Source organism: Haliotis asinina, chromosome 10 (assembly GCF_037392515.1).
Source record: "Haliotis asinina isolate JCU_RB_2024 chromosome 10, JCU_Hal_asi_v2, whole genome shotgun sequence".
In the NCBI taxonomy this organism is placed as follows: Eukaryota; Metazoa; Mollusca; class Gastropoda; order Lepetellida; family Haliotidae; genus Haliotis; species Haliotis asinina.
The window spans coordinates 30665080-30691406 of record NC_090289.1 but is presented as its reverse complement, the minus strand read 5'-3'; the positions used below and the strand labels follow the sequence as shown (position 1 = coordinate 30691406).

Genomic DNA, 26327 nt, shown 5'->3' with positions numbered 1-26327 from the left:
GTATCCAACTTGACATTCATGCCAAAGATTCTAGAAAAAGTTGTTAAAGCACAGCTCGTCGAACACCTTCAAAAGTCTAACCTGATGGACAACTATTAGTCTGCATATAGAGTGGCACACAGCACTGAGACGGCTCCAAACTGTGTTTTGAATAACATAAAGATGTCTGTTGATTCTGGAGACATCGCCATGTTAGTCCTGTTAGACCTATCAGCCGCTTTCGACACCATCGACCACGCAATGTTGCTGAGTCGTTTGGAACATGACTATGGCTTGAACGACACTGTCTTGAAGTGGTGTTCATCATACCTTACAGATAGGAAACAGTTTGTCCAAATGAATAAAGCTATGTCCCGTAGTGAAGTCCTGGCCTGTGGTGTCCCTCAAGGGTCCGTGGTAGGTCCGATCCTGTTCACTATGTACACAAGAAATCTGGGACACTTGATATCAGAGAAGCATGTGGCTCATCATTTCTATGCAGATGACTCGCAGCTGGTAGACAGTTTCAGACCCACCTTAGCAATTTAGATGGAATCTTTGCATAACATGGAAAGTTGTCTTAACAATGTCAAATCCTGGATGTCAACCAACATCATCATCGCTCCACCTTCTAGACAGCAAAAATCCCGGCTAACCCACCTTAACCAGTCTCTCATACCTTTCTCGCTTCATGTAAAAATAAAAATTATTGACTCTTCTCTTACTATGGATAAGCAAGTGGACCATCTGTGCAAAGTATGTCACTTTCATTCGAGAAACATAGGATCAATCCGTCATCTTCTTACAAGTGAAACAACAGCCACTTTGGCTAGATTGCTCATACTTTCTTGTCTGGATTACTGTAACAGCTTACTCGTGGGAATATCAGGAGATCAGCTGAACAGACTGCAGAGGATACAGAACAGGGCTGCCCGTATCATAACCAGGACTAAGCTCCATTCTCACATCTCCCCAGCTCTACGGTCACTGCACTGGCTCAGGATCCGTGAAAGGATTGACTTTAAGATCCTTTCTTTAGTCTACTAGTCTTTTCAAAACACTGCCCCTGTCTATCTTCAGGAGATGTCTGTCCACTACAAGCCCTCTAGAAATCTCCGATCAGCTGACCAACTGCTCTTGACTGTACCAGTATATAAACTGAAATCCTTTGGGACTCGATCCTTCTCACATGGAGCTGCCTCATTATGGCACCTACGCTATCTTTGTTTAAATCTGGACTAAAAACGTATCTCTTCCAACGCTACCACTAACTGTATCCACTGTTGTCCGCCCTGTGCATATGCATAGATGTCATACGCGCTTTGAGCATGTCCCTCAGTGATGTGGAACTATAGTTTTATAAATACCCTTATCATTATTATAATTAAAATGACACGGAAATCCTACTGGCTATAACATTTAACCTTGGGGGGGGGGGGGGGGGGGAGGGGGGGGAGGGCACTCAGTATTTGATGGAAAGCCCGCGATTGGCATACCTGGCTGCCACATACCCCCAAAAGTTAGTGAGTATGGCTTTACGCCGTTTTGATACACTCCCAGAAGTATCAAGGTAGGCTCAATAGGTAGTAGAACCCGTGACCCGTGACCCGTGAACCTTGACCTGTGACGAGTGACGGCTGCATCTTCCACGTTACGCCGCACTCAGCAATGTTCCAGATATATGGTGGCGGTCTGTAAATAATCGAGTCTGGACCAGACCGTGCAATGATCAACAACATGAGCATCGATCTGCGCCATTGGAAACTGATGTCATGTGTGAAACACGTCAGCGAGCCTGACCACCCGTCCCCGTTAGTCGCCTCTTACGACAAGCATAGTCACCTTTAATTGCAAACATAGGATTACATGAACAAAATGCTTTTTTTCTGGAATGTTTTTTTATGCCATTGTACGCAATACTTCAGCTAAATATGGACGATCGGTATACCATCGAGTCCCGCAAACCTTAGACAAAATTGACACAATCATTGCAAAAACATTTATTCTCCGCTGTTCATGCTTTCAGAAATCCAGGTCCTCAGCTCTGTTCTTAACTATCCCGGGTTGCCGTTTCAGTTAGCTATATTGTTATCGCCGCCAACTACTTTAAGAGTTACCCATGGTCTTCTATAAATACTTCCCAAATACACTTGTCGTTACAAACAGGTTGGCCACCTCCGGAGAAGAAATTCGATCTTAGAATGGCGTAAGAATATCCAAAGGTTCACATCGAGACTTGACCTTGATCCCATTGTTGATGGGAGACAATCCAAAATGGACACTCACCATATGTCAAACACTAAGTATCTTATATACAGGTGTGCTAAATCTGATCTCTGTGGTGGATGGTCCGATAGACTGAAGGGCATTTTAATGGGTTTCTACATCTCCATAGCAACTTGGAGAACCAAGTCTTTGCCACAACGTACAAGAATCTATTTTCTTTATCAGCGTCTTTGAAAGAAGCCTTATCACGGTTTCTATCAAGAGCTAAACCAAGGGGATCATCGAAGCTCGTTTGTGCACAGATTCGACTTTTTAAAAATCCTTCAAATCCAAATGACAATCAGCATGTGCTGATGTCGTGTGGCGTTCTGGTGTTGACGTTTAGTGGAGTAGGGCGGGTAGCCGCGTACGTCAGAGGGACGCCGAAAGGCCTTTACTGTAAGGTCGAACGTAAACTGGTCAAGTGTTTGCTCAGCGAACTCCGTCCGCTGTTCAATGTGTACGGATAACTTTGTTATGTTCACCAGTCTGTTCAGTACATATACTCATGGACAAAATAAGGGAACACATAAAAGCAAAGATATTCTTTTCTAGGTTTCGTCGAATGCTTTGTTTTTCAACGAGTATTTTTGTAATCGATCTTCCACATGTATGTCATGTTCTTTAGGTATGAGAAGGTTCCTTTAACACAACAATACTGTATTTCCAAAGCGGCGTTGTGGAAGCTTTGGACAACAGACGTCGTGGCAGGATGACTGAGTCTGTGAGCCACGCTTTGGTGCTTGACTGGGTATACTGTGTTTGATATGCTTCATTTATAAAATATTTATATATCAGTCAATAACATAAATCTTTGGCAAGGCTATACGTGTTCAGTGGGTGAGAAAGTGAGTTGGAGTGAGCAATTACCCCGCTTTTAGTACTATTCTAGTCATATTAGAACATTGTACCAATGTGGGGAATCGAACCTTTGCCGTAACAACTAATACTGACGCTTTTCTCAGTAACAAGGCGTAGAGTGAAGAACTCCTCAAATGCTGTCTCGCAGTATGGACCAGCGAAGGTCCGAGGTAGAACTGATCTTCCGTAACCCATGCTTCTCATGACTACTATGCTTGTCGTAAGGGGCGACTAATGGGATCAGGTGGTCAGGCTCGCTAACTTGGTTGACACGTCATCGGTTCCCAGTTGCTTAAATCGATGCACATGCTGTTGATCACTGTATTGTCTGGTCCAGACTCAATTATTTACAGACCATCGCAATACAGCTGGAATATTGCTGAGTGTGGCGTAAAACTAAACTCACTCACTCTCTCATAGTATGATGTAAACGTGCAACACAACACACCAATAGCTGTCAGTAACCGTATAGCCTTGGGATACTCTAAAGGATTAACTTTGTAGCTCCAAAGACGTATCCGATGGAGCTGACGAAGATTCAAATGACAAATTGTGCTGTAATCCCACAGCACTGTAATTGTTTCATACAAATATTGATGAAATGATGAAATTATCAAATAATTAGGTTACTATGTGTGGAAATATCACGTGTGTCAGTATCCTTTAACACTGAACAGATGACATTCCGACTGGAAAAGAAGAGTGGTCTGGAAATGTTTAGGCATATTCCGGAATATTCAAGTATATTCTGAAATTGGTTCTGGAAACTGTTTTCATATAATCAGGGGAGACAATGTCGCATTATATCTCACAGGACTACGTGAGCGTGCCTTGCTGCATCAGGCAAATACTAGACAAAGCAAATATATATATTGCTTTTGAAGTGGTTTTTTTCAGTTTGTTTTTCTGCTTACTTATTGAACGAGAATCATTCCCGTTTTTATTTCTGTGTTGATGTTAATGATGTAATACTCATTACTTAGAAGAGATTTGATGACATAGATGAATGAGTCAATGTCATGGAAAAATGATATTGGTTAAATCTCTCTCTCTCTCCCTCCCTCTTCAAGCGTCAAGCCGGAGACACCCGGGTTCTATTCTCCGTATGGGTACAATGTATACATCAGTATGGTATGGCCTGGTGTCCCAAATAATTAGGTTACTATGTGTGGAAAGATCACGTGTGTCAGTATCCTTTAACACTGAACAGATGAGGTGTAGAGTGAAGAACTCCTCAAATGCTGTCTCGCAGTATGCACCCGAGAAGGTCCGAGTTAAAACTGGTCTTCCGTAACCCATGCTTGTCGTAAGAGGCGACTAATGGGATCTGTATTGCCTGGTCCAGACTTATTTACAGAACATCGCAATACAGCTGGAATATTGATGAGTGCGGCGTAAAACTAAACTCACTCACTCTCTCATAGCATGAGGTAAACAACACACCAGTAGCTGTCAGTAACCGTATAGCATAGGGATACTCTAAAGGATTAATTTTGTAGGTGACAGTGATGTCGAAGATGGCCACAAATTCAGCTGTACACCCATAGCATTGTGTAACTTTTTTCATCCAAGTGCTGGATGAAATTATCAAATAATTAGGTTACTACGAATGAAGTGGTTCAAGGATATATTTGGAAATGTAGATTTTAATGAAAATGTAGAATACCTGAAAAAATAGGGATTATGTATGTTTCGTGAATGAATAAACATTTCCAATTTTCCCTGAAAATGTCAGTGATTATTCATAATCTTCATTTCGGATATTTCTTATAATGTATCTACTGGTTTCTTTAGTGAATAAATGGGTTTAACGATGTTTGCTATTGCAGCTATACTATAGCGTCTCGGCTTCATGTGGGGGAAGGGCGGTAGGGTAGCCTGGTTAAAGCGTCAGGCCGGAGACCCGGGTTCGATTCCCCGTATGGGTACAATGTGTGAAGCAGACGCCTGGTGTCCCAAGCTGTGATCTTGCTGGGATATTGCTAAAAGCGGTGTAAACGCTTTCACCATTCAATCAATTCACCCTCACCAGGTAGTGAATTGATTGAATGTATCCTTCCGCAGGGTTAATTTCAGCAATACAAGGCTGTAAAATCACTGAACGTAAACTATCCCAGAATTAATTTCAGTAAATGTGAGGCAGTGATCTGATTCTAAGTAATCATCTGTAGGGTTTATTTCAGCAAAGCGTTCGCAGCCATCATCTTCTTCTCATTTATTTTCCTCGCGAAGTGTAATAGTTTTGTAAACTAATAAAGAGTTATCGATTTGTAGTTGCCGTAACTTTAACGTTGCTTATTGTCTACACAGATTAGAGGTTCGCCTACTTCTGTATTCCATTGTTTGTTTTGTTTCTTTCTAAACGCCTCACCCAGCAATACTCCAGCTATGTGGCGGCGGTAAGCACAGAATAGTCTGGACCAGACAATCCAGTGACTGGCATGTTTAGACTCGATCTACTCAACTGGGCTACGACAACATGTGACCGCCACGTCAGCTTGCCTGACACCCCGATACCCCGTTTGTCGCCTCTTATGACAAGCATGGGTAGCTGGATCACTAAAAAATTGTGACGACACTGGGTGTTGTGAAAAGAGTAAAACTAGTGAAGATCAGAGTTAAAATTGATCTTCAGTAAACTGTGCTTGACGTAAGAGGCGTCTAACGGGATCAAGTGGTCAGGCTCGCTGAAACTATTAGAAACTGGAAATGATGTATGCCGTACATCGATTTTGATAACACACTTGTCCACTGAAATACTTTTTATGAATACAATACAAAAAGGTCGGGATACAATCCAAAAAGTTCGAGAGATGCCCCATAATAACTTGTATGAAATGACAAATTCTAATGTAATAATAACTCCAGCAAAAATAAGAGGTAGTATTGCTATTTTTCACAGTTTTGCCTGTGTTGAATGTTTATTACCTCTGACCAGTTTGTAGGAATAATAGATTTAGAAAGCATCTAGTCTCCACCAATAGGTGCTCACTGACCCTTTGACAAAATCAGAACAAAAAATCACGGAACAACTGTGCAGACACAAAGTGAGAGACAATGAGAAAGAGGTGAGTTTTGAGGAGGCACTTGAAATCCTCCTTGGATATAGGAAAGTTATTTACATCGTTTCTGTCGTGTACCATCCTACGTCTGTCACACCAGTTTGGTTGTGTACGGATCTATCAATTCCAAGTGTCCTCAGCCTTGACCACGACGTGGTTGTCGACGTGGTCCTCGACTTGACCCTTCACATGGTCCTCGACTTGACTCTCGACATGGTCCTCGACATGGTAATCGACTTGAACCTCGACTTGGTCCTCGACATGGTCCACGACTTGACCCTCGACATGGTCCTCGACATGGTCCTGGACATGGTCTTCGACTTGACTCTCGACATGGTCCTGGAAATGGTCCTCGACTTGACCCTCGACATGGTCCTCGGTTTGACCCACGGCATGGTCCTCTCTCTCACCATCACCAGTGTGATCTCCCTCCTCATGGTTGATGTGTTCGGCAGGCACATGGCTAGGACGAGACCCGCGTCTTACCAACAACACCCATGCAATGATGGCTCCAACTCCGGCAACGATCAGGGACACTCCACCGAAATACATGCCACCACTTACTGACGATGTTTCCCTCAGGATTTTGTCTAAAATCACAATGACAGATGCTGTTGTAAGCATAAATCATTTATGAGACAGTTACTATAAGGATATCTTCTTTATTACAACTAAAATCCCTTAGAAGCATAGATAAGTATCTATAATCGATAATTATCAACAACGGAATGTATTAATTGTGCACTTGAAACTAAATACGGAAAAGCTTGGGTTGCTGATTATTATGTGTATCACCATGAAATAGTAATCTGTGATAATAACTTACTAAAGATAGTAAGAAACTTAATGAAAGCCTCGACTATTTACAGACGGACATCACATGGCTGGAGACCCGTGTATATCTGGTTTACAACAGGTCTTCAGAACGCCATGCTCGTCGTAAGAGGCGAATTGGTTAACAGATGTCATCATCCTAACTGCGTACATCGATGTTCATGCTATTGATGACTGAACTGTCTGGTCCAGATTCGATTTTTACAGATTGCAGCCATACAGCTGGAATACTGCTGAGTGTGGCGTTATACAACAACACAAACAAAACTTCAATCAATCTACAGAGACACCGGACACTACCTACCCGTAATCTCAGCACCAATAATTCCTCCCGTTAATTGACAACAGCACAAGAGAGGGAGGATCAACTTCAGGCTGCTTCTTTCAGTAATGCTGACCAGCGCTGCTGGCAACATTACCTGGGAGAGCACTGGAACAAAAATTGAGGTATTTACAGGATGTTCAGCTTGACCTGATCAAGTGAATACTAATGCATTGCATGGTCGTGTCACAACTGATTTGGTCTATTAGTGTGAAGGGGCGTGACTTTGTCAGGTGATTATCAACATGTCCGAGACAAGGTCGGCGTTTGACATCTCAATGTCGAGAAATCGTCAGCAAATGTGCTAACTTTCTTTAAACAGTTAGCCGCAGATGGTTTAATGTTTCCTGTTCGGGCTTTTCGACAGCGAGCTCCCCTATTTAACGAAGTTAACTCGAGCAGTGCCGGTTGACCTCCCGGGCCAAGCACATGTGGAGTAACTCAGGTGACGCTGAACAACCTGTAAGCATTCAGTTGTCTCTATCGGACAAAACAGACAACCTCATAACATTCCCAGCACAGATCTATATAAACCTTCATTGCGAATGTGTGTGTGTTTGGTGTTTAAGGCCACACTCAGCAATTTTCCAGCTGAAAATAATGTCTGGGCCAGACAATCCAATGATTGGCACCATGAGCGTCGATCAAAGTTTAACATGTGTTCATTGAGAATGAGATGTTAGGGTGTACAAAGCGTTGAGTGATTGAGTGGGTTTAGTTTTACGCCGGTTTTAGCAATTTTCCAGCAATATCACAGCGGAGGACACCAGAAAAGGGTTTGACACATGGTATCCGTGTGGGGTATCTTCGGTGTGACGAGCCAACGCTTTAACCACCAGGCTACCATACGGTCCCGTACAAAGCGTTGAGCAGAAGCATCTCCTCAATGTGGATGCAAACGAAGAAGTGATGCAGGTTCCCGACCCACAAAGCGTTCGTAAAATTACGACATGTCGTAAATAATAGCTACCGCAGGCTTGCGAATGCCGTAGCACTGTGAAAACTGTGTGAATCGGGCCCCGGTCTCAGAAGTATATTAGAAGCTGTTGAATGTTGAATGCGAGGGCATAGTGTTGATAAAACTTGAAATCCAGCTTTTCCCAACGAAGTACGGCCGCGTTCACCATTTTTATATTCTACTATTATTTTTCATGTTTTATTCAAAAGTTTGAAGCTAAAATGCGTCAGGGAACGTTACTGGTTTTCAACAGTTTGAGTCATAATATATATTGCAACTACCCTCCCACTCCAATGTGATCAAATAGTCAATCTCCAGATTTTCTATGGATATGCAGTGGAGTGCGTAAAGTAGATTTAATTTACTCACGAAAGGCAAATCCAGTACTGCCAACCCCCAAATCAGGAGGGATCACCTTGTGGGCAGTGACAACGACACCAGCACCTACGACCGATAGTCCCATGGATAAAAGGGCCGACCTTTTCAGACATTCTGTCAGGAATTTGAATTTGTTTCGGATGACCAAGAGAACAACCAGCACGATGATAGGGATGATGCAGACACCAATCACCATAATAATCATCCACGTTTTAGACGCCATGGCGAAGACTGGATTGATTGCAAACCCTGTCAGACATTATTACATCTATGAGGCTTATAATTTGACATGGAAAACCACATACATTAGCACACAACTGTGACAACAAGACCAACACATGTATTGGCCAATACGACATTGGAATGGATTGCTTCTGACCAATTTGTTGTGAGTGAGTGAGTAAGTATCACCCCTCCCTTTTAGCAATATCTCAGCATTAACACGGCGGGGGATACCAGATATGAGCTTCACACATTTAACCCATGTGGGAATCAGAAGTTTGGGGTGATGGGAGAACACTTTACCCACTAGGCTACACCACCGGCCCTGACCTGTTTGTAAGACTGACGGCATACAATGGTTTCAAAAGGTTGAAAAGTGATACCAAACATCACCTTTAAAAAGAATACAAAAACATATTTCTTGTATCAGTCATAGTTGTTTTCCAATGTCAAGATCAGACCATTAACAGATACGGGGCATAAACCTTCATGTCGTGTCAAGGTTCCCGTGACTGCTGGATCATCACAGAACTTTGATTCATGCTCTGCATTATCTTCAAGTAACAACATCTAAAATACCTACCCATAGAACAGACAGCTGCTAGCAATACGAGGGCATAAAACGGTGGGTGTTTGAAGAGCATGGTCACATTTTGATGGGTCTGTGAGTTCTTTTGTAGAAACAGTGCCGCCACAAGTCCCAATAAAGCAGGTGTCTCAAGCCCTATTTCGGAGTGAATGAGCGTGAATAGGGAACTAACTTCGCCAATGATGAAGCTATTGTAGCTGATGATAACTGCGACAGCTGGGCGAGTCTTGAGGTGGTCTACAGTAGCTACCACTCCAGTAGATCGAAGAAGACCAACAGAAAAACCTAGTAAGGAAATCGAAAGGCGTTTATCAAGGTCGAGCCCTGGGTATACAGAGGCTTCATATCAATATGTAACTCTTAAGAATTGATTTGTTGGAGGAGGCTAGTGGGAATGGAAATGAATGGATGCATGTTGAGTACACCTTGTAGTCTCATTCAGAAGTTGCATAATGAAGAAGTTGGTTGGTTGATTTCTTGTTTAACGCCATACTCAGCAATATTCCTGCTGTATGGCGATGGTCCATAATCGAGTCTGAACCATACAACCAAGTGATCATCAGCATGAACACCGTTCTATTCAATTGTGATACGATAACGCGTCAACTAAATTAGCTAGGCTTAGCCAAAAGAGTGAGTCATGTAATTGTCCTTTTTAAATACACTGCACAAATGCACACTTAGCTGTGTCATCATTTCCAAATTTCCTTTCACAACACTCATATTCATCAGCTTTCAGTTGACCTTCAATATGCCTCTCAATATGCCCATGACTCATTACATTATGTATTCGTTACACGAGGATCTTGTCTAGAAACTAACGCAATACCCCCTAGGTTTCACTCGAATATCGATTCGAAACAGACCTTTCATGACGCTGAGTGTGATGAAAGTCTTAAGGTCATCTATGGTTGCCAATGACGACGAGATACAGGAAAAGATGAGTAAAACACTTCCGAAAAAAGCGACCTTGCGGAAGCCGTATCTGATCATAAGCGGAGCAGAAGAGGCAGCTGAAATTAACAACATATGAGAAACATGTTCCTCCTCGTAAGTGAATGCAAAATATGACAATATTTAGTTTCTGTGTGAATACATTTTTCCTTGACAATTACTGACACAACAGACCGAAAATTTATGACGTTTGTGGCCATGATGCTTTAAGCGTTGGTGGGTCAGTGTTAAAACGGTGACTTGTCTATCCTATGTTTTATTCGCTCGCCGATCTGATGATGAACAATAGTTATTAAAAAGAAACACAAACTATAATCAGTTGTCTCCAACATATCATACCCGCCGCTGCGTTAACTACCATGAATATGGTAGAAGTTTCCCTGCTAAAGACCATCTGTCCAACTCTAGGGATCGGCAGTAGAAAGGCCACAAAGAAGAAGCCAGCCATGGTGTTCACTACCACGCCAGCAAATATGGGTACGAGAAAAACAATACCCCTTCTCGAAAACTGAAACCAGGAAAAACAGTTTAAAGTTTTATATCACCAGGACGTTATGATTCAGTTGCATTTCAGTTTTATAAGTTATATTGGTATCATGAAAATTAGGCTCCTTTTTAACGTATTAGTATTAATGTTAATTTTGGTTCAGAAAAGTGAATTTCCGAATGAAACACGTTTTACGATACTTCTTCGCAGTTCATAGAGAACCCGTTAGCACTGTAACCAAAATGGCGACCGTGACAACTGGTCTCGAGTGGTCGTTGTTTTAATGCAATGTGACGTTCATTACGTAGAAGTTTCTAACTAATATTGTTCTAAAACATGAATCTGTTCCTCAATAGTTTGATTTTGAATCGGGGCATGTAAATATGATCCTTACAAAACTACGTTACATGTGTAGTCCACTGATCTATTCCGTGTTGATATACATGATAACCCAGCCCTTGTGGAAATGTCCGTGGAAATTCTTACCATTACTTATTTGAGTGTCAATTATATATTGGACAGACATATACTGGATAGAGAACTGCCATGATGTCTAATTTGCACAATGTTGTGAACATAAACTTTGAGTAACTATTATTGCAATGCAGATCAGACTGTTGGAATAAATTATAACATATATGTATTTAAAATTGTTCAAACATGTATTTGTCATTCAAAAAGATTATTTTAACGTTAGCAATTGTTGTTCTACTTTTCCCCATTCTATCTGTCCGTCTTGTATAAAGAAAGGCAAACAATATTTATGTTAATACTACAGAATGAGTGCTACAAATTGTATCCCAATACCCCGTCTGTTTCTCATAAATACAATATGCTTTTTTTCAAATTTAAGGATTTTATTGTTTTGGTATTCATAATATTGTTGTGCATAAAGAGTAATGTTGAGACGTATTGACCTAGAAACAACACTTCAAATCTTACCGTACGAGGGTCGTTTATTGGTTCAATGTAGTCATAACCAGGATTGGTTTCAGCAATGAATTCATAATCATTTTCGGCTTCCGGTTGGTTTTCCTCCGTCGCCTGTAGATAGACGGAGTCTTGGACGTTGTCAATGTAGTGGGATTCCGCCGACGCTGCATTGTTGTAGTCAGTTCGGCCATGAGTATTAGACACGATTTCGACGTTGGGTGTTTTCATAGTGGACTTGTTTTCTTGTAGAGTCTTTCAAAATTAATTGGAAAAACGTGTGTTAGTGCGACGATTCCCTTGTTAATAAGAAATTTGCATTGTCTAATTGACCAAGTAATAGATCAGAGAGGCCGTATGAGTGGTGTAGTTTTTGAGATACCCAATCCATTAAGCAAGCAGTATGCTGTGTGGTCAGGAATGATGATCTACCATTACTGTTAATGAAAACTCATTTCGACATATATATTGAAGAAGAAAAGAAACTCCACATTTGAATTATAATGACAATGGGTAGAACAAGGTATTTTATAGAATGATCTAGCGCATCCTCTCATTTTAACCGTGGTGAACGACGCGGGGTGCATGCAGTGCTCTCCTTGTGAAAACGCCTCACGTGACCACAATTTCACCAACGGGTGTACAGAATGGGCGATCTTTATGAATTTATCTTTTCTTCACTAATCCGCTAGGTGCCCTGATCCGGACGGCCTAACCTTGAAATGACAGCGCAAGTTGCATGCGCAGTGTGTGCTGTACGTATTGCTATTACGCTTAGAGACAGTTAACCAGTGCAGTCTTCACCTTCATCGGTAACGTTAACGCTGGTGCATTAACAGTATATCTTTACCCTTTTATGATGATATATCAAGTGATGTGTTCTGAAATATTTATTCCGTGATGAATCGCGAAATGGCATTTCGAAGGGAGGCGGTAGAATCACCTGATCGTTTTCAGATCATGTTTTTTCGTTTTGTTGACGTTTTGCAATCGGTAATTTAAGTATGACACTAGATGTCTGGATATCACACATTTAAACGTGCAGTGTATGCCCATTGTGTTTGAACTCAAGTCGCTTTCGTACTACAGCCGATTAGGCTCCATTCATGTAATTCACTACGACGGGGATCTGATGCAGTGCGTGATATGTGAAATTCTTGTGTGAATTTCGCAATTATTTAACGGGTATGGGGATAAGTGAGAAACAATGGCCAAGTAACTGTAAAATAACAGTAACGGACGAATTGTGTCAATCATCACTTACATGTAGCAACGTTCAAATACGATAAACATGGGCATGACTGAAATCAGGGAGACAAATACATCCCTGCTGAAATCTACTCTTTTTATGCCTGTAACAGTTTGTGATGCTTGAAATATAAAATCACTGAATGGATAAATGGTGCATAAAAATATTGCAAATTTCTACAATGACTGCATTTTAATTTCCTGAATTAAGGGTATATATATAAATGTTCTGATTTTCTTAATATTCAATAAAAGGAAATGATATCATACTATTCATTTACGCACTATGATATTTGAGACAAAGAAGAAGCAATACTACTACTAGGATAAGTACATTGTCAAGTGACGCATATTCGGATATGGTATATGGTCTGTCATGGCAAATATTTCGTCAACATAATGCTACCTAAACAAGAAGCACATATGTACATGTAATTCTATCATACACATCTTCTTGGGACAAATATCTGTCCATGAGTGATGAGTGAGCTTTAGTGAGTGAATGAGTTTAGTTTTACGCCGCTTTAGCACTGTAGTTAAGAGCTTTAAGCGGTGTTAAATTTTAGTAACAAATCAATAAATTCATATATATAAAATGACTCACAACACTGACTGATGGACATATTTTATAAAGGGTAAATATCTTATTTCAAGCTATGATGACTGGTGTTTCTGCTGCAACCGACTACCTACCTACGATAATAGGTGCACTGATATGAGTGTACATAAAATATAGTGACCCAGAATTTCATACCGAAATGGATTCAGATGCGTGAGAAACTGATGCTCAAAGCGTAATGTATATATTATTAACTAAATGTTACATTCTACACATATTTTTTTCAATGTTCGGGAACGTGTGATAATCACAAATTGGCGATAAAGATCTCCTGGGCGATACTTGATGGTTAGATTACATATTATAGATTATATAAAGAATTTCCAAAAATTCCCTGCTGTAAGATATCTCTTTTTTGAAAATAACATATTTACTAAAATGATTCTGAAAGCGAGCATTACTAGTATCATAACGCATAAGTTATTTCAACATCCAGAGAATTTGAAAAAATAAATGGTGCCCTGGTCACACCCTGGTACGGCATTAATAAGTCTTGGAACGTAATCATTTACAAAATTCTCAGCTGACTATTCATCTCACTGGAATGAATATAACCCAAATATATTTAACCCAAATTTGATGTAATACATCTTAGAAATCACCACCACTTGAGAAGGTGACCAATGTTTGAAGATTGTGCCAAAGTAGTGTTTATCAAGATGTTGGTTTTTGGACACATTGTTTCAGGGTTTTTGTTATCATTAACTGGAAAATTACCTCCATATTGAATTGTCAAAGCTCTAGGTCATTTTCATGTGTTGTTCCTAAACTTTTGTTATGACTTTTAGCACATTTTGAAACAACTTTTATATATACACCTGGAAATTAATCAAGCAACACCCCATTTTTTTCTATTGGAGCAACTTTGAAGTGTTCTGACAATCAAAATATGCCGGGTTGATATAGTTTGACACTTTTTTATTCAACAGACGATCTCTGACAAACAACTTAAAGGGAAAAAGTATCAAGACTTTGCTTTATTGCAACGAAATCCAAATTCTTAAAACTGTCTTAAATTCATGAAAAAATGGACACAATTTACTATTCATCCACAGACGTTGTTGTCAGGTGTATTAACACAAATGTCACATGGAAAGAAAGAACAGTCATCTGAGAGTCTGCACACCGACTTTCATCAATATCTAGTGTGTCCTCCCTGCGCACGCACCACCGATTCCAGACGCCTCCTCATTCCTTGGATGAGTCTCCGGATCTGATTCTGGGGGATCCTGTTCCACTCCTCATGCAGGGCAGCCGTCAATTCGTTGAGATTATGGACTGGTGGGTCTCTCTGCCTCACACGACGGCCAATAAAGTCCCACAAATGTTCAATGGGGTTGAGGTCAGGGCTCATGGCAGGCCATGGAATTCTGTCAATTGCATTTTGCCGCAAAAAATCATTTACAGCATGCGCCCTGTGAGGTCTAGCATTGTCGTCCATAAATATGGGTCTCGTTGCCAGAGGATGGTTTTCAAAATGAGGTACCACAGCCCTGTCAAGAACCTCCTGTTGGTAACGAACACCGTTAAGGTTGCCACGGATGGTAATGATATCCAACTTGCAGTTCATGGAAATGCACCCCCATACCATAACGGAACCTCCCCCAAAGGCCACAGTCTCCTGGATGTTCCGTGGAGCCATTGCTGTGTTCCTCTGCCTCCAGACCCGAGTACGACCGTCCACCATGTGCAGCAAGAACCGGCTCTCATCTGAGAAATGGACCTTCCTCCAAGAGGCAATGTTCCAGTGCAAACGGTCATTACACCAGGCCAGTCGGGCTGCCTTATGGGCTGGAGACAGTCTGGGTCGCTTGATTGGCCTCCTTGCCCGGTATCCTGCAGCTTTCAGACGATTCCGAACAGTCCTGTTCGAGATGGGTCTCCCTGGAAGCCACTCCTGTCTCAACCGAGAGCTCGAGTCGAAGGACCTGCGCCGTACAAGTCTCAGTAAAGCTCTGTCCTCCCGGACTGTGGTCTTCCTGGGTCTTCCTGGTCTAGGCAGGTCTTTAACTTCATTAGTGGCCCGGTATTTTTTCAAAAGTTTTGAAATTATGGAATGATGTCGTCCGATTTGAGTCCCGATTTGTCTTAGAGACATACCAGCATTCCTCATGCCGATTATTTGCCAACGAGTGGCCTCTGATAATTTCCTACGTGCCATGACATTGAAATGAATGAAAAACCGAATGCAATCGACAACCTGCGCTTGTAAACACCCCAGGGAAAAAGTGCATTTTTCGAAAGTTGAGGTTAAAGCAATGCACGTGCGCTGTGCAAGCTTCACGCGCGTCATATCAACCCATGAAAAGCTCATGCTGTATGTCAATACATCAAAATTGAATAATCAATCATCAAAATTACTTCGTTAAACTTTGTTAAGTTTTTATGTGTCTTTGAATTTGGTGTTGCTTAATTAATTTCCATATGTATATTTTTGGATGACACTAGTAGGTATCTCAGTAAAGGAAATCCTCCAGGGATATGGTCTCAAATGTAAGAAAACAAAGATTGTCATTGTTAAAGAGACGATAATGTCCACATGAAATTTTATTGACAAAATGTTTTGAGCTTATGATATATTCTTTGCACCGTAGGTACATTAGTATTTAGCAGTGAAATATCTCTGAAGAAAAAGAAGAAATTTCATTTAGTGTATTTCTATTGCAATCCCATTAATTGGTTGGATAACTGTGCATCCTCCGTTCAAAGAATTTCCATCACAGGTTTACGGTTTCTGGAAGATGGGTTAGTGTACAGGTGCAGACTGCATCTTGGGTATTCTTTGTGGTATGGTGGTGTGACATGCCTGTACATAGATGCTGGTAGTTTATGAAGTCCAGAATTGTGGATGTTTGTAAATTAGGATTTCACAAAATAAGATCAAGTATAGGTTATAATGCTGTGGTTGTTTTGTGACTTTGTTTACATTAATATACATACATTACTGATTTGAACATCCCATTATGAAATAAAGGCGCCACAAGCTGTTTTATAGATATCGAAACGATCAACAACGTGAACACGTGACAGTGTTCATGGTTTTTATTGTGTAGAACGTTAAGAGGAACAACATAATTATTAACAAGTTATCCTTCCCCTGTAAGTATTTTTCATCTGCCATGTAACTCCATTTCACTCGTCAGTTACAATCTGTCAACTAAGTTTTACTAAAAATAAAATACGAAGAGGTTTCCTATTTAAATATCACTCAGAAACGACGAATACCAAAGGGTAACAAGCAGAATTCACCAATACCGTTCTCAGTAACGAACGTTTTGCCGGCGGTGACGCCATTGTGATTCGTCAGTTGTTATTGACGGCAACACAACGATTCGGCATGTCCTTGCTGACACCGGGAAATCAGTAAATCGACAAGCGTGTTACATATTTTATATACAACTAACTGAAAATCCTTTTTATATACAACTAACTGAAAATGTTTCCTCAAATGACGTCAAACTAGCGACAGATACGTAACCTGATTATGATTTCGTTGTCGGTATTAACGCTCGATATTAATAATTATTAATCACGCGTTAAGAAGGGATTTGATGTTTCGCTTAAGACTAACCATTATTCCTTTATATGTAATGGTTAAAAGAGTACAAAAATGTGAGTGTATTCGTTCTTTAACGCGTTTAATAGAAATGGTATTACACGGTATTAATATTAATATACAAAAGAATCATTCTAAGATTATGAATCGGTGTTTTCGGTCATTTCTCAACGAACTGAACCGAAACTCCCACAGAAGATTGTCATCTTTCGCCAATGTGTGTTTGGCGGCGTTAGTACTATCAAATTTTCAAACAAAACACTTGAACGATCTGAATGATCTCTTTCCGCAGCCTAAAGCACAAAGATCACTCACCGATGTTTTCTCTTCTGCGTCTTTCTCTTTAATGGAGTAAGTTTCAGCACTTGTTTCATCTTCATCTGACTGGCCAGACGTGGTAACACAGAGTTCATTTACAGAATCATGAGTTGGGGCAGCAGACGGTTCCCCATCAGATTCAACTGGATTGGTTTCTTCTACGGATGTACGGCAAGGCGGATAAGGCATGTCCCCATCTTGGGGCCACGGTGACTCGAACCTGTGACGAAGCCTTCCTTGGATTTATCATGAGAAGTACCAAGGGTTTCGTCTTCGAGACACAAGAGCTCAACACCAGGTTCAAGATGTGAAGATTGTAGGATGATGTCCGCAGACATGTCAAATTCTGTCGAATGTGTCGAAAACACAGACGCAATGACCACACGGTATTAAGTGACACACTTAATGACGCTGGTGATGTGTAAACGTCAACGATTTTGTCTCGGAAAAATAATTCCGTATGAAAAGGAAGTATTGCTACTCTGTTTTCAGGTAAATTCTATATGAAAGCAATACCGGTTTCATAACAGTACATGCAAATGTCAGATTTTGAAAATCATACTGAAAGGCAGTATTTTAAATGACATTTAAGTATTAATTGAGTATTTGAACCTGTTATTTACATATACATATGAATCATAGTCGTGTAGTCTGATTTGTCCAACAAAAGTTTGTTTAAGATCAAGGTTCGAGATGGAAATGTTTTTTGCTTGAGGAAAGTGAAGAGTGCCACAAACACAACATTGAAATCGATATGGACGCCCATTATGCATGCTTTCAAGCATAACGGCAAATCGTTCTCTTGTTATCTGAATACAGCAGCTATGGCTATTCATTGACATTTTCACAACTCCGCCGTTGTGACTGGGGTGACTGGGTTTACAGGGTTGACAGCGTTGAGTGGGTCGACTTAGTCATTCTCTTCTGCTGACATGCAAGACATACTGTTGGTGACCAATGCTTTCGTCACTCATTTTCCGATCATTCAACCCATGTAAACTCCCTTGGCCCTGTCGCTATGTCACATTGTAGCGCATTCAGCTATAGTTTCTCAGTCAGTCAAAAAGCGACAATATAAGTTGTTCACTGGTCCCTCGGGGTCCATGGACTGATGTTCCTTCGATGTTTGTTTGTTCCCTGTCCCCTCGTGACCAGTGAACAACATAGCATTCATCCAAATACATTCATTCATCGTCAGAGCCGTGACCATCACAATCAACGCCACCTTAATACCCTCAACATCACTATTACTATCATAGATTTATCATCATCATCATCATCATCATCATCATCATCATCATCATCATCATCATCATAATCATCATCTATACTGAATACCCTTGTAACTATCTTCAAAAGGCATTTGTAACGTCATCATTTAGCAGTTTATCATAGATGTCCGACATAGATATTCAAGCAGTCTATATATACTCTTAAAATGTAAGGAATAGTTGGGATAAGAAGAATAAGCGTTAAAAAGACTGTTCAAGGATAGAAATCGCATGAATACTCCACCATTTACACAAAGCATGGGATGCATGTGCACGACGCCCTAGCCTCATACACGTGCATGGGGTGTCATTCTTGATTTTGTCGGTCGGTCGACCTGTAGCAGGGCAGTGAATGCACAAACGACAAACACACGCTACGGGTGTGAGCTATTGCCCGAGGAATCTTTATTTTTTTGTGGTCGATGAGTCACCCTGAAATATTTACAGAAATTGTGATACAATGAATAGTACATGAAATCATCAATGTGCAATACTTATTACTAGTAGCTATAAGTAGACTAGCTAACATGAAATACACGATAAGGTTACGACTTATCTTATCGAGCGCATAACAAGACATATATGAATAAACATTCTAAGTTAAACAAGGTCATGAACTTGTTTACAAATTGTTGTTTACACATTACATGAGTTGGATGGTAACTGATCTATATTACAATTGTTAATGTAATGGATATAGTTCATGGAATACATGGATTATAATGCAAATTTGAAATGAATGATTCAAACAATGAGCCTACCCTGTGGGTGAGACTGGGGTGACGACAGAGCACAGCAACAGTCTGTATCCCGAATATATCTGAATAAAATGTAACTACTATGATAACTAAGAGTAAGACGCTTATAAAAACTGATGTGCTGTGTGAAATGCTAAATGCGCATATTGTATACACATACCTAAACGACAGAATTAAAATAGGGCTATTCTACAACACATTCGGACAGTTTTTCATGCACGCAAGAGCAAAGAAATAGAAAAGTGGTTAGTAATTACAAAAGAAACCTTACAACTGCCAAGCCTGGTTTAGCATATATTTATGTTTATAGATAATGGATGACATTTAGAAAATATCAGGCGCGTAGTTTACTTTAATAGAACATATTCAGCGTATCACAACATATAAGTGCAATGATATATATATATATATATATGTGTGTGTGTGTGTGTGTGTGTGTGTGTGTGTGTGTGTGTGTGTGTGTGTGTATATATATATATATATATATATGTATGTATATATATACAGAGATATATTAAACTCATCTGATTTGTCAAATGTCTGTCAACTTGTCTGTGTGGTGACTTTTTGCAGAGTGCAGGCTATTAGACAAAAAGATTTAACTTTGAGGTTTAGCTTGGCCAATCAGTTGATCAGGTCATGGCTTGGGTTTGTTAAGGGCTTGAGGGACACGTGACCTATTAAGTAGCCTACAGATATACATATACAGAACAGAAAACTTTAAAATAATAAAATCCCTATGTACATAGTTGTGTCTGCCACAGATCAATCACTTAGACCATTAATTTTGACATTCATCTTGCATCACACAGTTTTAGTGTTTGTTTCCAGTATTTTTGGTTTAAAACTGAAAATCATACACATGAAAAAATTCTGCCCTCATACATCAATCATCTTTCAAGATCGATTACTTTACAATGAAGTACAGGTGGTGATGCACTCACAAAACATTCTCATCATATCAACGTTGACTCCGATACACATCACAAGTTCCTAAATCGTAGGTTAAAAAGTGGAGTTCCCCTATTTATCTAATATATCAATCGACTCATGCAACAAATGATTATTGGACCCCAGTTGTGTGTCCACTGCCGAGGTCGTCGCCAAGGTCGTCATCGGTGTTGTCGGCGTTGTCCTCCCCGCCCATCACAAAAGCCTGGGCTACAGGTTCATCACTGAGAGGTGGCCAACGTTTTATTAACACCCATGCAATGATGGCTCCAACTCCGGCAATGATCAGAGAAACGCCAGAAAAATACAAGGCTCCATTCACTGAGGACGTTTCTTGCAAGATTTTAGCTCAAATGGCAACAGCAAACAATGCATTATGGACATGACAGTGAAATTAAATGGCATTACCTTATTTAAGACCTGTATGATCATGGGTAACTGAAAATCAGTATGTGTGCGTTTTTTATTGAACACAGCCCCATTACCGAACATATACTCTCAAAACGTAGGGGACCTGAACTTTCAATTTGAATAGGAAGTACAAGCGTTAAAAACTTTATAAGGTAGAAACGTTATAAACACACCACCATTTCTCTTTTTTACAAATATCAAACATAACGCTTAAGTTGCACGTGCATGCCTTTCTTGATTTTGACGGTTTTCAAAGTTTAAATCACTTTTGACAATCACCTTGTATCAGTCACTTGTTAGTGGTTTTTATTTGTTTGTTATTTTTTGTTGTTTTGTTTTTGTTTTTGTTATTTTTTTGAAAATGAAAATTGAACACACGCAACATTAATCTACTTGGAAAAAATGAAGTTCCCCATTTTCTAAAGAGTATATCTATCACAGGTTGTTCTTAACACCAGTGATTGACGTGAGGCGCATGTTAAACCCTTTAAGTATATAGTAGCCTCTTACGACAAGCATAGGTTGCCGGGAGGACCTGAACATGCATCACAGAATGAATTCAAAAGTCCACTTTCAGTTGGTGATAGTATTTTGTCACCAGAACGAAATACCATACAGCGTTGTTGTGTGTTTGCTGTCTAACTCCACAATTAGCACACAATCGAGTCGGCAATCCTGTGATCTACGCATTTACGAGATGACATGCGTCAACCATGACAGCGAGTTTGACCCCGCGATCTTACTACAAGCATGGGCAGTTGAAGACCAATTCGATTTGAACGGGTAAAATACCTTAAAACATCAATATCTGTACCCCATTTCCTTTAACAGTGAGTGAGGTAGGTGAGGCAGTAATATTCCAGATATATGGCAGCGGTCTGTAAATAATCGAGTGTGGACCAGACAATTCAGTGGTCAACAACATGAGCATCGATCTGTGCAATTGGGCACCTATGACATGTGTCAACCAAGTCAGTGAGCCTGACCACCCGATCCGGTTAGTCGCCTCTTACGACAAGCATAGTCACCTTTTATGGCAAGCATGGGTTGCTGGAGGCCGACTCTACCCCGGGACCTTCTCGGGTCCTGTCATTCCAAAAACTCCAGCTACCAGGAATCTTGTTTCCTACACAAGATGTGGGTTCCTCAGTTACCCAGCACTACAGGTATCATGCAGTGACGTTTTAAATTACCAGAATATCCTTATTGTATAGATAGACAAGCAGCATTATTATGGCTTTGCTAAATTGGCATGTGATGTATATATCCGTAGCCATAACGTTATTTGAAATTCATCGTCCACGAAATCCATTACGACTTTGGATTTTTGAAAAACAAGTTTATGCACAGGTGGAAAAATGTGCAGATAAGTGAAGAAATAACTATGGCAACCACGTGCGACTTACAACAATCGAAATCCAACGCATCAGGACAAACGTGATAGATGTAATAATTTTAACAACGACTTTTAACGGTCGTTAAAAGTTATCAAGCCAGAAATCAAGCAGTTATCAAGTTATCAAGCCAGAAATCAAGAAACCAGCTCTTGATGCTCAGACCTTGAGCATCTACCGCCCGGTATCCAACTTGACATTCATGTCAAAGATTCTAGAAAATGTTGTTAAAGCACATCTTCAAAAGTCTAATCTGATGGACAACTATCAGTCCGCATATAGAGTGGCACACAGAACTGAGACGGCTCTAAACTGTGTTTTGAATAACATAAAGATGTCTGTTGATTCTGGAGACATCACCATGTTAGTCCTGTTAGACCTATCAGCCACTTTCGACACCATCGACCACGCAATGTTTCTGAGTCGTTTGGATAATGACTATGGCTTGAACGACACTGTCCTGGAGTGGTGGTCATCAGACCTTACAGATAGGAAACAGTTTGTCCAAATAAACAAAGCTATGTCACGTAGTGAAGTCCTGGCCTGTGGTGTCGCTCAAGGGTCCGTGCTAGGTCCGATCCTGTTCACTATGTACACAAGACCTCTATCAGAGAAGCATGTGGCTCATCATTTCTATGCCGATGACTCGCAGCTGGTAGACAGTTTCAGACCCACCTTAGTAAGTCAGATGGAATCTTTGCATAACATGGAAAGTTGTCTTAACAATGTCAAATCCTGGATGTCAACCAACATGCTTAAATTAAATGAGGAAAAGACAGAGGCCATCATCATCGCTCCACCTTCTAGACAGCAAAAATCCCGGCTAACCCACCTGCAAATTGGACAGTCTCTCATACCTTTCTCGCCTCATGTAAAAAATCTTGGTGTTTTTATTGACTCTTCTCTTACTATGGATAAGCAAGTGGACCATCTGTGCAAAGTATGTCACTTTCATTCGAGAAACATAGGATCAATCCGTCATCTTCTTACAGGTGAAACGACAGCCACTCTGGCTAGATCGCTCATACTTTCTCGTCTGGATTACTGTAACAGCTTACTCGTGGGAATATCAGGAGATCAGCTGAACAGACTGCAGAGGATGCAGAACAGGGCTTCCCGTATGATAACCAGGACTAAGCTCCATTCTCACATCTCCCCAGCTCTATAGTCACTGCACTGGCTCAGGATCCGTGAAAGGATTGACTTTAAGATCCTTTCATTAGTCTACTAGTCTTTTCAAAACACTGCCCCTGTCTATCTTCAGGAGATGTTTGCCCACTACAAGCCCTCTAGATATCTCCGATCAGCTGACCAACTGCTCTTGACTGTACCAGTATATAAACTGAAATCTATTGGGGCTCGATCCTTCTCACATGCAGCTGCCTCATTATGGAACTCTCTCCCATTTAACCTCAAGAGTGCACCTACGCCGTCTGTCTTTAAATTTGGACTAAAAAAGTATCTCTTCCAACGCTACCACTAACTGTATCAACTGTTGTCCGCCCTGTGCATTTGGATAGATGTCATACGCGCTTTGAGCATGTCCCTCAGTGATGTGGAACTAGCGCTTTATAAATACCCCTATTATTATTATAATTAAAATGACACGGAAATCCTACTGGGTAAATGGTTATTGTCCGTATTATAAGGATTTGTCATTTTTTTATTCTTCTGTTAAAATGGTGGATTAATGGAGAGAATGTACAGCTATAACCGTCCATATTAATACGTGATAACTAGTAGTTTTGGAACTATTCGAAATATCTGCTAGTCAGGTTTTAGTAGCTATAACATTTAACCTTGGGGAGGCACCCAATATTTGATGTAAAACCCGCGATTAGCATACCTGGCTGCCACATGCCCCCAAAAGTTAGTGAGCATGGCGTCTAGCCGTTTTGATACACTCCCAGAAGTATCAAGGTAGGCTCACTAGGTAGTAGAACCCGTGACCCGTGAACCTTGACCTGTGACGAGCGACGGCTGCATCTTCCGCGTTATCTCACCGTCCCTAATAAAACAATGAGTGAGTGAGTGAGTTTAGGTTTACGCCGCACTCAGCAATATTCCAGATATATGGTGGCGGTCTGTAAATAATCGAGTCTGGACCATACCATGCAATGATCAACAACATGAGCATCGATTTGCACCATTGGAAACTGATGTCATGTTTGAACCAAGTCAGCGAGCCTGACCACCCGACCCCGTTAGTCGCCTCTTACGACAATCATAGTCGTCTTTAATGGCAAGCATGGGATTGCACATGACTTGCACATGAGTTTTCGATTCTTTACATGAACAAAATGCTTTTGATTTTCTGGAATGCTATTTTATGCCATTGTACGCAATACTTCAGCTAAATATGGACGCTCGGTATACCATCGAGTCCCGCAAACCTTAGACAAATTTGACACAATCATTGCAAAAAGATTTATTGTCCGCTGTTTATGGTTTCAGAAATCCAAATCATCAGCTCTGTTCTTAACTAAACCGGTCGCCGTTTCAGGCACCTATATTGTTATCGCCATCAACTACTTTACGATTTACCCATGGTCTTTTGTAAAGATGGTCCCAAATACTTTTGACGCTACAAACAGGTTGGCCACCTCCGGAGTTCGATCTTAGAATGGCGTAAGAATATCAAAAGGTTCAAAAGGTTGAAATCGAGACTTGACCTTGATCCCAATGTTGGATGGGAGACAATCCAAGATGGACACTCACCATATGTCAAACACTAAGTATCTTATATACAGGTGTGCTAAATCTGATCTCTGTGGTGGATGGTCCGAGAGACTAAAGGGCATTTTAATGGGTTTCTACATCTCCATAGCAACTCGGAGAAACTTTGGTATCGACATTACATCCCTACCGTGTAACCTGACGTCATTCCTAACACCGAATTCTGTTCCCTGGAATGAAGCCAGGTTTGAAGTAATAAGAGATGACAGGTCAGCAGGTGTGTACAATGAGATGGGCAAAGTCAGTTTCATTAGCAAATGGAAAACTCTGAATTTTACCGCCTGGTTGAAACATGACATTGCATATTTTCTTGCCAATTTGGATTATGTTGATTCCCTCAAGCTCAACAGAGTTCATTGGAAAGAATTCTCATGGATGGAAAATCATACAAGGGACCAAGTCTTTGCCACAGCGTACAAGACTCTATTTTCTTTATCAGCATCTTTGAAAGAAACCTTATCACGGTTTCCTTCACATGCAAATTACAATAAAAATCCTAGGGGAGCTACGATGCAAGATGTGCAAGAAATTTGGAACTTCTTAAGAAATTTTAGTGATCCGTCAACATACAAAATATTTGTCACTTCCGACTCCAAAATTGTCATGCAACAAGCCCGCTTGTTATTTCCAAGCCAAATTATGAAAAAAAGGAAAGGTGTTTCATATGGAACTGGGCACTGATAGAAAATCAAGGTGCGATGGATGGAAGAAGGTTATTCTGGACCAGCACGTTCTGATATCGTGTGACGTTCTGGTGTTGACGTTTAATGGCGTAGGGCGGGTAGCTGCTTACGTCAGGGGGAAGCGTGCCTAGTCACTGGACTACGTGAGCGTGCCTTGTAGGCAAATACCAGACAAAGCAAATATATGTATTGCTTTTGAAGTGATTTTTTTCAGTTTGTTTTTCTCCTTACTTATTGAACGAGCATCATGTGTGTGTGTGTGTGTGTGTGTGTGTGTGTGTGTGGTTTGCTATCAAATGACACTCGCTCCTGTGCAAACATTGCTGTTATTATAAAAAATGATTTTTCAACACATTTCTAAACATAATAATAGAAGAACTTTGAGAAGAATTATTCCCGTTATTTCTGTGTTGATGTTAATGATGTAATACGTATTACTTAGAAGAGGTTTGATGACATAAATGCATGAGTCAATGTCATCGAAAATGATATTGGTTAAATCTTTCTCTCTCTCTCTCTTTCTCTTTCTTTCTCTCTCCCT

At 40.6% G+C, this 26327-nt stretch overlaps 1 pseudogene; it reads left to right on the top strand.

The window, feature by feature from the left end:
• The first annotated feature begins 22701 nt into the window (after positions 1-22701).
• Positions 22702-25917, top strand: LOC137298631 (uncharacterized; annotated as a pseudogene).
• The last annotated feature ends 410 nt before the right edge of the window (positions 25918-26327 follow it).